We start from the raw sequence: 14,927 nt of genomic DNA on the forward strand, positions 1-14,927 counted from the left end.
AATTGCTGATCTTCTCACTTTAATATGCAACTTATCCCTGAAATCAGGCTCTATCCCTGAAGACTGGAAGATGGCCAATGTCACACCAATTTTTAAGAAAGGATCTAGGGGGGACCGGGGAAATTACGGGCCAGTCAGTTTGACATCTGTTCCTGGTAAATTAGTAGAATCTATCATTAAAGATAAAATTATTAAACATGTAGAAAAGCAAGACCTGCTGAGAAAGAGTCAGCATGGCTTTTGCAGAGGCAAATCCTGTCTTACAAACTTACTAGAGTTCTTTGAGGGTGTAAACAGGCATGTGGACAAGGGGAAACCAGTGGACATTGTCTACTTGGATTTCCAAAAGGCTTTTGACAAAGTTTCTCACCAGAGACTATTGAGAAAACTCAGCAATCAAGGAATAAGAGGGGAAGTCCTCCTATGGATTAAAAACTGGTTGAGAAACAGGAAGCAAAGAGTGGGTGTAAATGGGAAGTTCTCACAATGGAGAGATGTAGGGAGTGGTGTCCCCCAAGGTTCAGTTTTGGGACCAGCCCTCTTTAACCTATTCATAAATGACCTGGAAGTAGGGGTGGGTATCGTGGTGGCCAAGTTTGCAGATGATACCAAATTATGTAGGGTGGTGAGAACCACAAAGGATTGCGAACAGCTCCAAGCGGACCTTGATGAATTAGGTGAGTGGGCTAAGAAATGGTAAATGCAGTTCAATGTAGCAAAATGTAAAGTGATGCACATAGGGGCAAAAAATCCAAACTTCACATACAAGCTACAAGGGTCAGTGCTATCAGTCACAGACCAGGAAAGGGATTTGGGCGTCTTAGTTGATAGTTCCATGGGAATGTCAACTCAATGCATGGCAGCTGTGAAAAAGGCAAACTCTATGCTGGGGATAATTAGGAAAGGAATTGAGAATAAAACTGCAAAGATTGTCATGCCCTTATATAAAGCCGTGGTGCGACCGCACTTGGAGTACTGTGTCCAGTTCTGGTCGCCGATCTCAAAAAAGGATATTGAGGAGATAGAAAAAGTGCAGAGAAGGGCAACAAGGATGATTGAGGGACTGGAGCACCTTCCCTATGAGGAGAGGCTGCAGCCGCTTGGGGACTCTTTAGTTTGGAGAGGAGGCGGCTGAGGGGGGATATGATTGAAGTCTACAAAATTATGCATGGGGTAGAAAATGTTGACAGAGAGACATTTTTCTCTCTTTCTCACAATAGTAGAACCAGGGGGCATTCATTGAAAATGCTGGGGGGAAGAATTAGGACTAATAAAAGGAAACACTTCTTCACGCAACGTGTGATTGGTGTTTGGAATATGCTGCCACAGGAGGTGGTGATGGCCACTAACCTGGATAGCTTTAAAAGGGGCTTGGACAGATTTATGGAGGAGAAGTGGATTTATGGCTACCAATCTTGATCCTCTTTGATTTGAGATTGAAAATGCCTTAACAGACTAGGTGCTCGGGAGCAACAGCCCCAGAAGGACATTGCTTTCACATCCTGCACGTGAGCTCCCAAAGGCACCTGGTGGGCCACTGCGAGTGGCAGAGAGCTGGACTAGATGGACTCTGGTCTGATCCAGCTGGCTTGTTCTTATGTTCTTATGTTCTTAAGGGTGTTCCCTGCTCCCTTAGATGACCTGCCTGAATGTGACACAGATGATCAGATTGAAGTCTAGTGAAGTCCCAACTCTTACTCTGAAAGCTTCAAAATAGACTAGATGACAATCAACAGGTAGACAATGACAAAGGAAGCTTTGACTCTCAAAAGTTTGTATCTCCAATCTTGTTGGTCTGGTAGGTACTATTAGACTCGAACCTAGCTGTGGGAGAACAGGTTCTCACATCTATGTCCTTTACTTCAGTAGGAATCATTCAGGGATAGACATGATTTCAAGCTTGACAGCTTACAAACAATAGGATGCACCCACAACAAGGAATCAAGCCTGTGGAACTGGGGGAAAGGACAGGACAGGGCAACAGGCAGAGCACTGTTAGAGCACCAGTTGCACACACATAGCAGGTGAAAGCTGGACTGGTGATAAGATAACTAGCTTGTCATCTGCCTGGCCTGTTAATGCTATAAGTCTTGCATATCTAGGAAGGCTGGATGTATTTGTTTTCTAAAGCTCTTAAACTCTGCGGTGGCATACAGATTACTTAAATGAATCAGTAAATAAGAGATGACTGCATCTTTTCCCGTGGAAAACGGGTCCAAATGGCTCTTTGAGTGTTAAAGGTTCCCTACCCCTGGTTTAGTATATATATATATATATACACACATACATACATACATACATACATACATATATATATACACACACACACACACACACACACACACACACACACATATACATATATATATATATATACATACATTTATATATACATACATACATACATACATATATATGTGGTTTTTTTTACCTTTTACTCCGCTCATTCTGAGCAGCGCATGGATGCGCCCGCCCTGCTGCCTGCAGGGCTGGCAAGGATGAAGTCGGCGGCTCGGCCTCGCTGGCCGCCGGGAAAGCGCCCGCCCCGCTCCAACAGGGCGGGTGAGAGGGGAAGCCCACAGCACGGCCAACCATGGGCAGTTGGTTCGCCTGCCCTGATGCCTGCAGGGCGGGCAAGGATGGGGCCGGCGGCTCGGCTCGTGGAGCTACAGTGCAAGGGCAGAAGAGCCGTATGCGGCTCTCGAGCCGCAGGTTCCCTACCCCTGTGCTAAACCATTGCATCCTGAACAAGAAAATCACATAAACTATACTACTCAAATAAGAGTTTCAGGGATCTCAACACCAGGGTGAGGCCATCTGCAGTAACTCAGGTAGGGAAACTGCTGAGTAGTGGGGAGGACAAAGTATACATCCCCCTCTTCTGAACACTGTTTTCTCAGAGAGGCTGTTGTTAAAATATGAGAAGGCTGCTGAACTCTGGAAGTGGTTTTTGCCAAGTTATCAGCTGGTTCAGCTAGAACAAGCAAAAGTGGTGCAGGGAACACACTACAGACTCCTCAGGGAACCTAGCTGTGGTGAGAAGACAGGGATGTAAAATCTTTGTGAGGCTTTCGCAAAGACCTGGGTGGGGCTGAAAGGACTATGGGTTTGAGTCTGGCCCAAACATGCAGGAGAATAAGGAAGGCAAAGCCTTCTAGTGTATGCAAGTGTACCCCTTGAGATTGTAGGTAATGGATTCCAGTTCTAAATGTTGCTTCATATAAAAAACCGATGCAAATAGAAAATAAGCTCAAAATAGGGAAAATAAGCTCAATAGGGAAATATTTTTTTAACCTGCTCTCTTTGCTTGTTATGATGGGTTCTATTCAGTGGTGGGATTCAAATCATTTAACAACTGGTTCCATTTTTCTGCCAAAGTGGTGCGAACCTGCTGAATCCCACCACTGGTTCTATTTGATAGGAACTTTTTAACATAAGGAAGCGTTCCAAAATGTGACCTTATATTTTCAGGGAAGTGATACATTCCACTCCAGCACCCAGGTCTCAGCCTGCTCACTGCCACCACATCCCTCAGCATATGTGAACTGGGCCTGAGTCAGGTGCAAAAATAGGGAGTAGAGCCCAGTGACTCTGATTTGCGTGACCAGCTTCATTCCCTTTCTCAGCAGAAGTGAGTATTACTATTTAATGAGAGCTGATGAATGGTAGCACTGCCTCTACGTTAGTTACTGCCTTCTGAGAAAAGGAGAAAAGAGTTAAAATAAAGAGATGCGTGGCTTAATGTGCTTCAGATTTTTATGTGTTAAAGATTGTCTCCTCTGACGGTGCACTCTACTGGCGCTTATTATAGAAAGCTGCTTATGCCAGACAAAAGCTGTTACCCACCTATCATAAATAATGATGACTATGCTTTTTTTAACCTGTATTATGAACAAAAGGAGTTCACACAAATGGCTCTGCTGCGGTAAGAGTGCAGTGCAGTAAGTTTTGGCATTGTTAGGTCTTACTAAAACAATCAGTTGTGTAATTAAAGCTTTATCATTAGAAATGGCAGTAAAGGGAATAATTTCTAATTGTTGCCTAGGAACAGTAATTTTCTTTTTGGGTGGAATTAAAGAGGCAAGAAAGGATGCTTAAAAGGATTTTAGCAGGCTGGGGAAGCAGCATGACAAATGTAGTTATTGAAAGACATATGCAAACAGATCTGCCTTTTTCCCTAGTAGAGGAAGGTGTTTAATCTTCCCAAGTATACTGTTTATATCGTCAAGTATACTCCAAGTTCCATGGTTGATTTCATGATCCCAAAAATAATTGATTCTTTGTAAAAATTTGTTACAGCATCTTTGTGAAGATTAAAGACAACCCTCATTTCTGGAACACTGACCATACAGATTACCAGACATTCATGGATTGCTATGAACTAAAAAACACACAGTATAAATATCTACTGGGGAAAAAACACCGATTTGTATGTGTCTTTCAAAATATAAGCATCAAGATATTTTAGTATTTACTGTGAACTGATAGGGGATGTCTGGGGCCAATTGAGCAGTGTATATATTTCATATATATATGAAAAAAAACCCAGCATACTACAGGCAAAATCTATCTGGTTCATTTGAAATCAAATGGTATGTTGAAATATTTTTTTTTAGTGTTGAGCTGCTTGATATTTTTTATTATGAACAGTGGTAAAAGGGCACCATCCAGTAGTTCAGTGGCTCAGAAACTATTTTAGCCATAAGTTTATGGCCTCTCAATCTTGCAGGTAATCTTCTGAAGTATGGTTTGTACTGTGTAGAAGATCTCTTATTTCTCTGAAGTTGTATCAACTGTGTAGTTAAGCACAGGACTTCAATCTGCTGATGATTTTAAAACATTTTATGTTGTAAAGTGCCTATTAGGGTCAAGAACAATACTGTAATTAAATCATTGAGCAACTATAAACTTAGATGTATTTTACTATTTTCATTGTTTCTAACTCATAAACATATGTTATGTTTGTACTGATCATGTCTCCTTCAGTTGCCCCCAATTCTTCTCTGCAGTGAACTAGGTTCTAGTAGCCTAGTTCCTGCCTGGTTCATTTTGATTGTATCAATCAGCTCCTGCTGCAGAGCCCAGCAGAGGGTGCTCAAAGGCACAGGATTTTGGAGGCTTTCACATGGAGTGAGTATGAAGGGAAACGGGAAAGCAATAAAGGCTTATGCAGTTGTTAGGAGAAACATGAAACACAAAGACCACTTAAAATGAAGATAATTCAAAATTAAAATGAGATTGAAGAAAAAAATGCAATTAACCAGGAGGATATTGTGAACCAGGAGGATAATGTGAACTATTAATATTGCCTAACTGGTTTTTGTTTTTGTTTTCTTCCATGTTTTGCATCTGGTGGGGTTCTGGCAACTGTTCTTCATTGTAGAAAGTAAGTTTGTGTTAATGAATTTCATAATTTCATGGATGCTTTTTGTTTGTTTTAACAACTGATAGTGTATTGTCTAGGTTAAGATGTTGCATTGGTGAAAATATTACTAGGCCATTTTATGTTATCAGTTCTGGAGTGCCTCAGGAGTATGTTACATGATTGTGGCTTCATGAAATATTATAAAAAGTATTTTTCTGTAATGCTACCGTATTTGAAATCAATTATATAAATAAGGCATTTCCCTTTAGTGGTAGCTAAAGCAGCAGAAATATATAGTGAAGAATTCACTCTCAGGAAGGGTTTTTCCCCCCCAGAACAAATGGGGGTGCTGGGAGAGGCAAAAGGTGGGAAGATCTGCTTGTGCAAGGCCTTTTTTGTTCATGCAAGTGTAGATCAAACCTGTAGTATATTCAGTAAGTATGTGGTGTTGAATGAATTTCTGTCAAAGGCCGAGAGAATTCTAGCTGCTGAGTGCTGCTTCTTTGCCTCAGTAGTACTCTACAGAAACTACTGCCAGCAGTAATCCAGGAACCACATGGAAACCATGTTTTTCTTCTGGAGAGACATTCACAGCATAATTTTTATTGTAAAGATTTTTGTAATCTGCTTTAGAGAATTTGGGGCAACTTTAGAGCAGAATGTTTTTTTTTTCAAAGTCTTCAGAATGATAGGAAAAAGAATCCTAGTAAGGAGGAAAATGACAGTGTGACATTATGTGCATGTAGCCTGTGGCTGAGGAACATACTCTTTCTCTTAAAGAAGGGAAACATTTATTTTTACTTTGTTTGTAGTCTGTGCTATTTACTTGCTACCAAAGGATAACCACATTGGTCTGGGGGAACAGCTAGATTTGAGTCCAGTAGCATATTTGAGACCAACAATATTTTTGGGTTATAAGTTTTCAAGTGTCAAAGTTTTTTTTGTCAGGTATGAGTTGCAATGAAGAAGACACTGATGAAAGAGGAGCAGTTGTCATCATGAACAAATCAGATTATTTCAGGAAGATAAAGACAACTCTTCATTACCCACACACATAGATATAGGAACAGATCTGTATGGACACAGCACAACCAGGCCAGGCAATTTTTTATCCCCTGCCAGATACACAAACCTGGCAACCCAGAATGCCCTGTTATCTCAGGCATACTACATACTACAGCAGTTTACGAAAGGCAACATCACTGTGGGGATATCTGGATACATGAACTCTATTCTTAGATTCTGTACTGTCAGAGGCTTTTTATGCACTTATGATCTGCCTTGCATTAATCACCATTCCCTTTGGGTTAGATTCTCAGTTATGGGTTCATTGTGACCTCTTCGGAAGTCACCGCACTCTCAGATCAGAGAAGTTCCATGGTTTCCGAAACTGGGCAGAGTTCAACTTTTCCTTCCCTTAGCAGGAAAGGTAAAGGAAATTAGGATGTGTTATTCTTCCTGTGGGTTTTCCAGCTCCTGCCCACTCTCCCCCACCAACACAACAAAAGTGATGGATTTTTTCCATGCTGCAGGTTTATTGATGGAGCTATAGACCCATGAAATTGGCATGGTCTATTGCATTATTGCTAGACCCAAGTCAGCACCATAAAAAAAAAAGTGGCAAGTAACCTTCCCAGATGACGGTTGCACAGAAATAAAAGGAAGTGGCAGGCAGGCAAAATGGTGGATTGGATTGATGCGACTGGGGATACTTCGTAGCAGGAGACTTACTCTGCAAACAGAAAACCACAGGAAAACCTCACAGTGAAGAAAACAGCGGTCTCACAATCAGTAAGTGCACAAATGGTCAAATCCCCCAGTTATGTGCAAGATATTATATACTTCCTGAGAAAAATACAATCTGTTGTCTTCCAGGAAACACTGTTTTGGCCACCAAGGATGTTGAGATTCTGTACACCAGCATCTCCCACAAAGATGGACTACAAGCTATTAAGAACACACTCTCTTTCAAGTTACTTAAATGAAACTACTAATTTGACCCAATGGCCTTGAGCAGTATCACACTGATAAAGTTAAAAACAATCCTAACAGCCTGATTCCAGACTCTGGCTCCTTTACTTATTTATATAGTTATATCTTGATATAACTGTGGGGGGTGGGGGTGGACTTTGCATCAGCCGAAGTGGCCTTCTGTTCAATGTCTACATGGAGCACACTCCGTTTCTTTCCAATAGGTATATTTGCCCTCCTTCAAAGAAGCAGCAAAATCCATAATTCTTTCATATCGGACAGAAACACATATTCCAAAAGACAGTGCTCTAGTGTATCAGTTTGCCTGGACTGACACAAACATAATCTATTCAAGTAAGGAAGTTTCTTATAGAGATCACCCATTACCTGAGAAAGTATTGCGTTTAAATGCTTTTGTATGTTGAGGAACAGTTAAATATTTTAAATATTCTGGAAAGACCCTTGAATATGACAAATTATGTGAAGATCAAACTCTATGTGCTGTGTCATAAGAGTGCAGAAAATCCAGTTCATCCAAACTTTAGAGCAGCTTCTATCCCCAGTAACCTCAGGTCCTCCATCTGAATTCCTAAAAAGGAACATCTCTGACAGTACCATGGTCAACCTTGCTTCCAAGCTCTGCCAGTTTGTCCTCACTTTCAACTGCTTTAGATTTGGTGAGGATTTATTTCTTCGGATCAGTTTCACAACCGGGGCACCCACATGGCACCAAAATATGCTAACACTAACAGTAAAGCCCACTTTGGCAAGAAACACAGCAGGCTCTAGTCAGTTTGGGGGGGTGAGGGAGAGCACCACGGAGAGCGAGTGGTGAGTTGGGGGAGGCAGGTGACCAGGAAAAGTGGCAGAAGGAGTTGGGGGGAGGCAGGTGACCAGGAAAAGTGGCAGAAGGAGTTGGGAGGTATGTGTAAGGTCAGGCGGGAGGGCACCTTGTTGCCTGTGCCCCGCCAGGTCTGGCTTGAGTTTTGGGGGGTGAGAGAGAGCAGGCCAGGGAGTGGGGAGGCTTCTGCCAAGCCTAACGGAGAGGGCAGCTTGTGGCCTATGTCATGCCTGACTCAACTTGGTCTTTCAATTGGTGGGAGAAGACAGGTAGGGAAGTGAGTAAACTTCTGACCGGGCCCAGCTTGTCCTGGGTTGCGGGTGGGGAAGAAGGCACATTCCACCAATCACCATTTAGGGCTTACTTCCACAGCTGAAAGTGAGTCCTGGTGCAGATTGGTGGGAAGTAAGTCATTGACTCATGTTCCATTCCTTAGTGAATTATGTCTAAGGATATTCTTGGCTGACCTGGAAGAGTGCTTCCTCAGCTCCCATCCACAACATTCAAAAACCAGTGGAAATTTCATTGCTGATTTAAGAGTGGCACTTCTCAAACAGAGAAATTTCAAACGAAGATTGCAACACAAGATTGCTTAACTTGAGGTCATTTACAAGTTAAGAACAATGGACCCTCCTAAGTCTGAATAGGGACATAGGATTCTTATCTCACTACAGATGCTAATTTTCTGCCCCCAAGCATTACCCCTCTGCTGTAATCAAGATGATTACAATGCATATTGTTTCCTAAATTCCTATTTTGCAATACCCTGTTGTGAGGAACCTTGAATCAGTGCGGGAGGATGAGTCATCATCAGAGAATGACCTGTCCCTTAGACTTACACTGTCAGACACTCTTTGTTTAATGTACTGTCGAAGGCTTTCACGGCCGGAATCACTTCAGGTCATTTCTTAGCATAAGTGGTTGTTCTAGTAGCATTTTCTGCTGATAAGCAGTTTGGCTCTGCATCTGGTGGTTGGCAGTCTTCTAGGAGGATCTGATGTTGGGATATACACTCCACTTGCTTTCCCAACATCAGATCCTCTGAAGATGCCAGCCACAGATGCAGGCGAAACATCAGGAGAGAATGCTGCTAGAACACGGCCATACAGCCCGGAAACCACACAGCACTTAAACTCTTTGTTTAGGTAGGCCCCTGTGAAGCAAAACATCTCCCAGAAGGGACCTTTCACCAGTATCATCACCAGCCCCTGTGCCAGAAGGGCCCTTGAGACTGGAGGTTTCAGTATGTATAGACCCCCTCTCCCCCACCGAGAACCTCAAGAAAGAGCCAGGGCAGAGGCTTTGAGCAGGTGTAGGAGGACACACATTGCAGCTCACAGCCACCCTTTCCTTGTAGAAGCACAAGGCTATAGTGATGAGACTTTAAAGCATCCAAGCCTTGTTGGTCCTCAGAATGAGGAAGAATTCATCACTGATGCTAACAACTAGAGCCAGCTGCTCCTGGAAGAGAAACTGGCTGCTTAAGCCAGTGTGGTGTAGTGGATAATAGCAGGTGTACTCTAATCTGGAGAATCAGGTTTGATTCCCCACTCGGCCACTTGAGCTGTGGAAGCTTATCTGGTGAACCAGATCAGCTTGTGTACTCCAACACATGCCTAGCTGGGTGACTTTGAGCTAGTCACAGTTCTTTGGAGCTCTCAGCCCCACTCACCTCACAGGGTGTTTGTTGTGTGTAGGGGGGAAGGGAAAGGAGATTGTAAGCCCCTTTGAGTCTCCTTACAGGAGAGAAAGGGGGGATATAAATCCAACTTTTAATCTTCTAAGCTTGCTGTGAGATCATGCTGGTAGGCAAGCCTGCCTTGAAGGTGTATCCTTGAATCTGAGAACCTGTTGCCTAACCTTGGACTAGAACACTGCTTACTGGATTCACTTCTGACTGCTCATAAGAGGGAGATTTTATCTTAACTTCAGATTATGTTTTAAACTTCGTTGGACAAGCAACTTTGCCTGTCTGTTGCCAGGGCTGTGGGTTGAAGTGGTGGACTCAGACCTGCCCCTGTCTGGTAAGTGGGACACACTCCTCCTGAAACATAAGGACCCAGAGATCTGTCCAATTTGTGTCAGATGGAGCTTTGACTCTCAAAAGCCTGCATCCTGAAAATCTTGTTAGTCTCTAAGGGATTCCTGGACTTGAATTTAGCTATTCTGATTACTGTTCAGCATAGTAAGATATAGCATATGACTGAGGTTAGCTTCTCAAATTCATCTGGATGGTTCCCCAAATCCATTTTATCTTATAATTCCTAAATCAGAGATAGTTTATGAGTTGTCCTTAACAATAATCAAATAAATGTTAGATGTATTTATCTAAACAAATGGGCAGTCAAAGTTGAGGCAAATATAGTAGCTCCTGGATCAGTAGAGGCTTGCATTACCTCAGAGTGGCTCTTATTACAAATGATAGAAATATGAGAGAATGTTTATGTTCCCTCTCCAGAATCCTGCTTGAGGCAGCTTACAAGTAAAAATGCTACCATTATAATCATCCTTGGTTATCAATATAAAAATAAAATAAACTATTAAAATGATGGACATAAAAACAGCAAAAAGTTCCCTAAAGCAGAATTCAGGTCAGAAGCAGTCCACAAAACAGTTAAAAATATAAAACCCCATGGTTGAAAACCTGGATAGCAAGAAATGCTTAGGTCTAGCACCAAAAGACAAAATGGTAGGCACCAGGTGAGATGCCACCACTAAAACTGCCTGTCTGTTCTGTCTTTCTAGTTGCCACCTGCCTCACCTCTGAAGGTGAATGAAAGTTGCACAGAGAATAGGGCTTGGGAGGCAGCTCTTGACTGGCAGGCTGGACAATATGGAAGAGACAGTCCTTCAGATACTCTATTCCAAGCTGTTGAGGTCTTAAAAGTAAGAACCTGCTCTTTGAATTACTCCTAGAAATAGATAACAGTTGATGGGCAAAATTAATTAGAACTGTATGTGTGTTAACTCCCATCAAGTTGCTTCCAGCTTATGGTGACTCTATGAATTGATGAATTCCAAAACATTATATTGTTAACAACCTCGTTCAGGTCTGGGGGCCATGGCTTTTTTATTGAGTCAATCCATCATGTTGGGTTTTCCTCTTTTCCTCTTGCTCTCAACTTTTCTTAGTGTGATTGTCTTTTTCAGTGATTCTTGTCTTCTCATAATGTGGCCCAAGTACCATAGCCTCAGTTTAGTCATTTTTGGGTGGTCCTCAGTATCCGTAAAGCTTTTCTCCAGCATCACATTTCAAATCAATCAACTTAATTTCCTGTCAGCTTTCTTCATTGTCTTACAATGTCTGTCACTTGTATAAAAGCTGAAAGATCTTGGCTTCAAATTCATTATAATCCTGAATAAACCACCAATATTCCTGATTATGAAAACAAGCCTTTTGTTTGACACTGAAAGATTCTTGTGGTATTGCTTTTCATACAGTTTCAGGGATTTTTGGATTGTTACCTGTGCTATTACACAACTTTTAAAAGTTGCTAATTTGTTAGTTTTCATGGTTTCTGCCAGATCAGTTCTTCCTGCTATTTCCCCCTTCTAGTAATAACTTACCTGTTCCTTTCCCATGTATCCCAGGAGCACAGATTTTATCCAGATAAACTGAGTGTGTGTTGCTAAGGATTGTGAAATTATTTTTTGTATTTACAGTTCTATCATACTGGTTTCCTATTTTGCTGCCCCAGGAGCAGAGTGAATTGAGGCACATGTTTCATTATTTTGCCTGACCTGTACATATTGCTTCAGTTATAAATGTTCATTGTAATCCAATAAAGGGAGGAGGGCACCATTCCACTTTTATCTCCAATTCTTGCTTCAGCATCCATTTGCCACAGCTGTTGATTTTGACACACTGCTTTTTAAAGTCAGGTGAGGGCCTCTGTGTGGAAAAGCAGCTTGATGATATGAATGGAAAGGAGACAGAATTACTGAAGCAAAAGAGCAATGAAAACTGAAAATGGGTACATTGTGGTCTTGTGGATCATGGTAATTATGTGCATACAGTTTCTTGACAGATCTTCAGAATAAGCCAAAATAATTAAGTGGAAACAAAAGTGTTTAACAGTATTGTGGCAATAAAATTCTACATTTTATTTCATCTCAGTTGCATTATGACAGTAGTTAATGTTCAAGAATCTGACTTCATTACTACTAACTCCACTGGACAGAGTATAGAGAATATTTGCATTGGTCAGCTTAATGTTACATGTAATTGCATGTCAGATATTAATTCTATAAAGAACATTTCTAGAGAAAGCCGCATGTGCTAGCTCCGTCTTCATTACCATTGAACAATGACAAGGCATTTTAATAGTTGCTGTTTTATTAACTAAACTGCATTGGTAATCAACTTTGATAACCATGCTAATGTGTTATTGGAAGTCAGAAATTATCTTAAGCTTTTTAAAAGGCACATTTCTGTATGAATTATGGTGTCCCATTTATTATCTTGCATGAGGAGTGCTATGGTCTGTAATGGAAGCTGAATATGATTATAAAAAGAAATAAATGTACAGCTGAGATTTGCATTATGAAAGGCAATTAAAAATGGTAATAAATGTAAGAAACATATGCATGAAATCTCCACTTATACATGAAGCTCAGAGACTCTTTCTGCACAGCAAATTTAGACTGGGGTGCAGCCAGGAAAAAACAAGCCCAGCATAGCCCTGGGCTGTTTGCATGGTTGGCTGTCCCGTGAAGAAGAGGAGTTGGATTTAAATCCTTCCTTTCTCTCCTGCAAGGAGACTGAAAGGGGCTTACAGTCTCATTTCCCTCCCCAACCCACAACAAACACCTTGTGAGGTGGATGGGGCTGAGAGAGCTCCAAAGAACTGTGACTAGCCTAAGGTCATCCAGCTGGGCATGTGTTGGAGTGCACAAGCTAATCTGGTTAACCAGATAAGCCTCCACAACTCAAGTGGCAGAGCAGGGATTCAAACCCGGTTCCCCAGATTAGAGTGCACCTGCTCTTAACCACTACACCACATGAACAGCCAGAACATCGGTTGGGGTGTGTGCCTTCGCATGGAGGCGTGTCTTTTTTTCTTAAAATTTACCTCCCACCAATGCACAGCTCCACAGGCAGGCACCCATACTGCCCCAGAGCTTGCTGAAGCCAGAAGTCCCTGCGTGGCTCCGCAGATGGGAACTGGGAGGTAAGCAAAAAACAACAACCCCAGCCGCATAATGTGCCTTGCAGCTATAGCTGTTTGCTCAGCTGCAAGGCACGTAAAAACAAAAGAATCGCACAGATCACAATTCTTTTAAAACCCGGGTATGGGGGCGGCGGGGAAATCGCAGAGAGTAATTTGCATTTAAGGAGCGGGATCTGTACAAAGTCTCCACTCAACCGAGGTTTTATCCTGCCCTTAACACGTGTTTGTTGGCCCATGCGGAAAGGGCAGAGTTTGAGGCAGTTGTGATTGTTCAGCCTAACTTACCTCATGGGATTTTTGTGATACTAAAACTGATATTCCATGTATGCCACACTGACAGTACAATCCAGATGGAGAGGGGCATGCTCCACAGCAGCCAATGATGCCGTGGCAAAGATTGGCCTGCACTGCCTCCAATGGAACTTGGGGCAGCTTTCAAGCAGAGTGGCAAAAAACTGCTGCTGCTCGGAATGCTTCATAGGAAATCATGACTTTGCCACGTGTTATCTTGGTGCTGGGTGCATTCCCAAGCCTAAAGCCTGGTGGAAGCCGACTAAGATCAGCTCTGCCCCTGGAAGGGCCCAGCCCACTCTCAGCTGTGCCAGCATTCATGTTTAGGCTGGCATAGCTCTGTGGTGCCTACCTGCCTCCTAGTTTGTTCTCCCTGCCAGCGTAAGTGCCACTTACACCAGTGGGATGATCAAAATTGTCAGCACGGGCCGACACCATTCCCACAGTCCAGTCTGCCTCCCTCCTCCCAACTATCTGGATTGGGCTGTCCATTCTTTTCAAGGAAGGCCAAAGGCATTGCTATAATATGATAGGTAAATGAACAAATTTTGGGTCACAGAGGATATCTGTTAGATCTTCTTCCATGGCATAATAATATCAAGTTAGTTTGTGTTCTATCTGAACTGCATTTTATGAACAGATTGATTTAATTGTGTTATAGTAATATGTATGAAACTTGAAAAATATGAAGACATTTGGTGTCATTTAATGAACTGGCTGTTTGTCTGGTGTTACTGCTTATCCGGGTGAAACACTAGTGTTTAATTCTGATGAACATCCAACTAAGATGTTCACATTATTAATCTGTAAGAATTATTCAGAATAAATAAATTACCTGTGGCAGAATCTCCTGTTTACTGACTGGAAATATTTTGATTTAGCTATACTCATTATATATCAATATCAACATTGCTTAATTAGAGTCTACATGAAAGCAAAAAGTTGTAAGCTGGTGCTCCTTTTTAATGCCATCATTAATTAAATATGAGTGACTACAATAATGATGGACAAAGATGGAGGACTGCAATTTAATCGCTCTCCTTCCACTAAATTATCTAACAGTCTATTTCTGTTTATGTTTCCCTCTGGTGTGTAGAGTGGGTGAGGGGGGGGACGTCTGTCCAGTCTGACACAAATCTACTATACAAGTTACATTTTAAATCTCAAATTCTGTTGATTTTTTAAAATACATTCTTGCATATTCTTCATGATGTATAATCATTTTGTCAAATTGTCTGTCGCCTAGGGAGCAGTCAGTAATAAACACTTAATTTCGAAGCAAGTGTGC

The 14,927-nt window shown here is 41.9% G+C and overlaps 1 protein-coding gene across 4 annotated transcripts in view; it reads left to right on the forward strand.

The window, feature by feature from the left end:
- ASXL3 (ASXL transcriptional regulator 3) overlaps nucleotides 1-14,927 on the forward strand; it is a 124,640-nt gene that overhangs the window by 45,480 nt on the left and 64,233 nt on the right. The window lies entirely within an intron of this gene.

Source organism: Sphaerodactylus townsendi, linkage group LG09, assembly GCF_021028975.2.
Source record: "Sphaerodactylus townsendi isolate TG3544 linkage group LG09, MPM_Stown_v2.3, whole genome shotgun sequence".
NCBI classification, from domain to species: domain Eukaryota; kingdom Metazoa; phylum Chordata; class Lepidosauria; order Squamata; family Sphaerodactylidae; genus Sphaerodactylus; species Sphaerodactylus townsendi.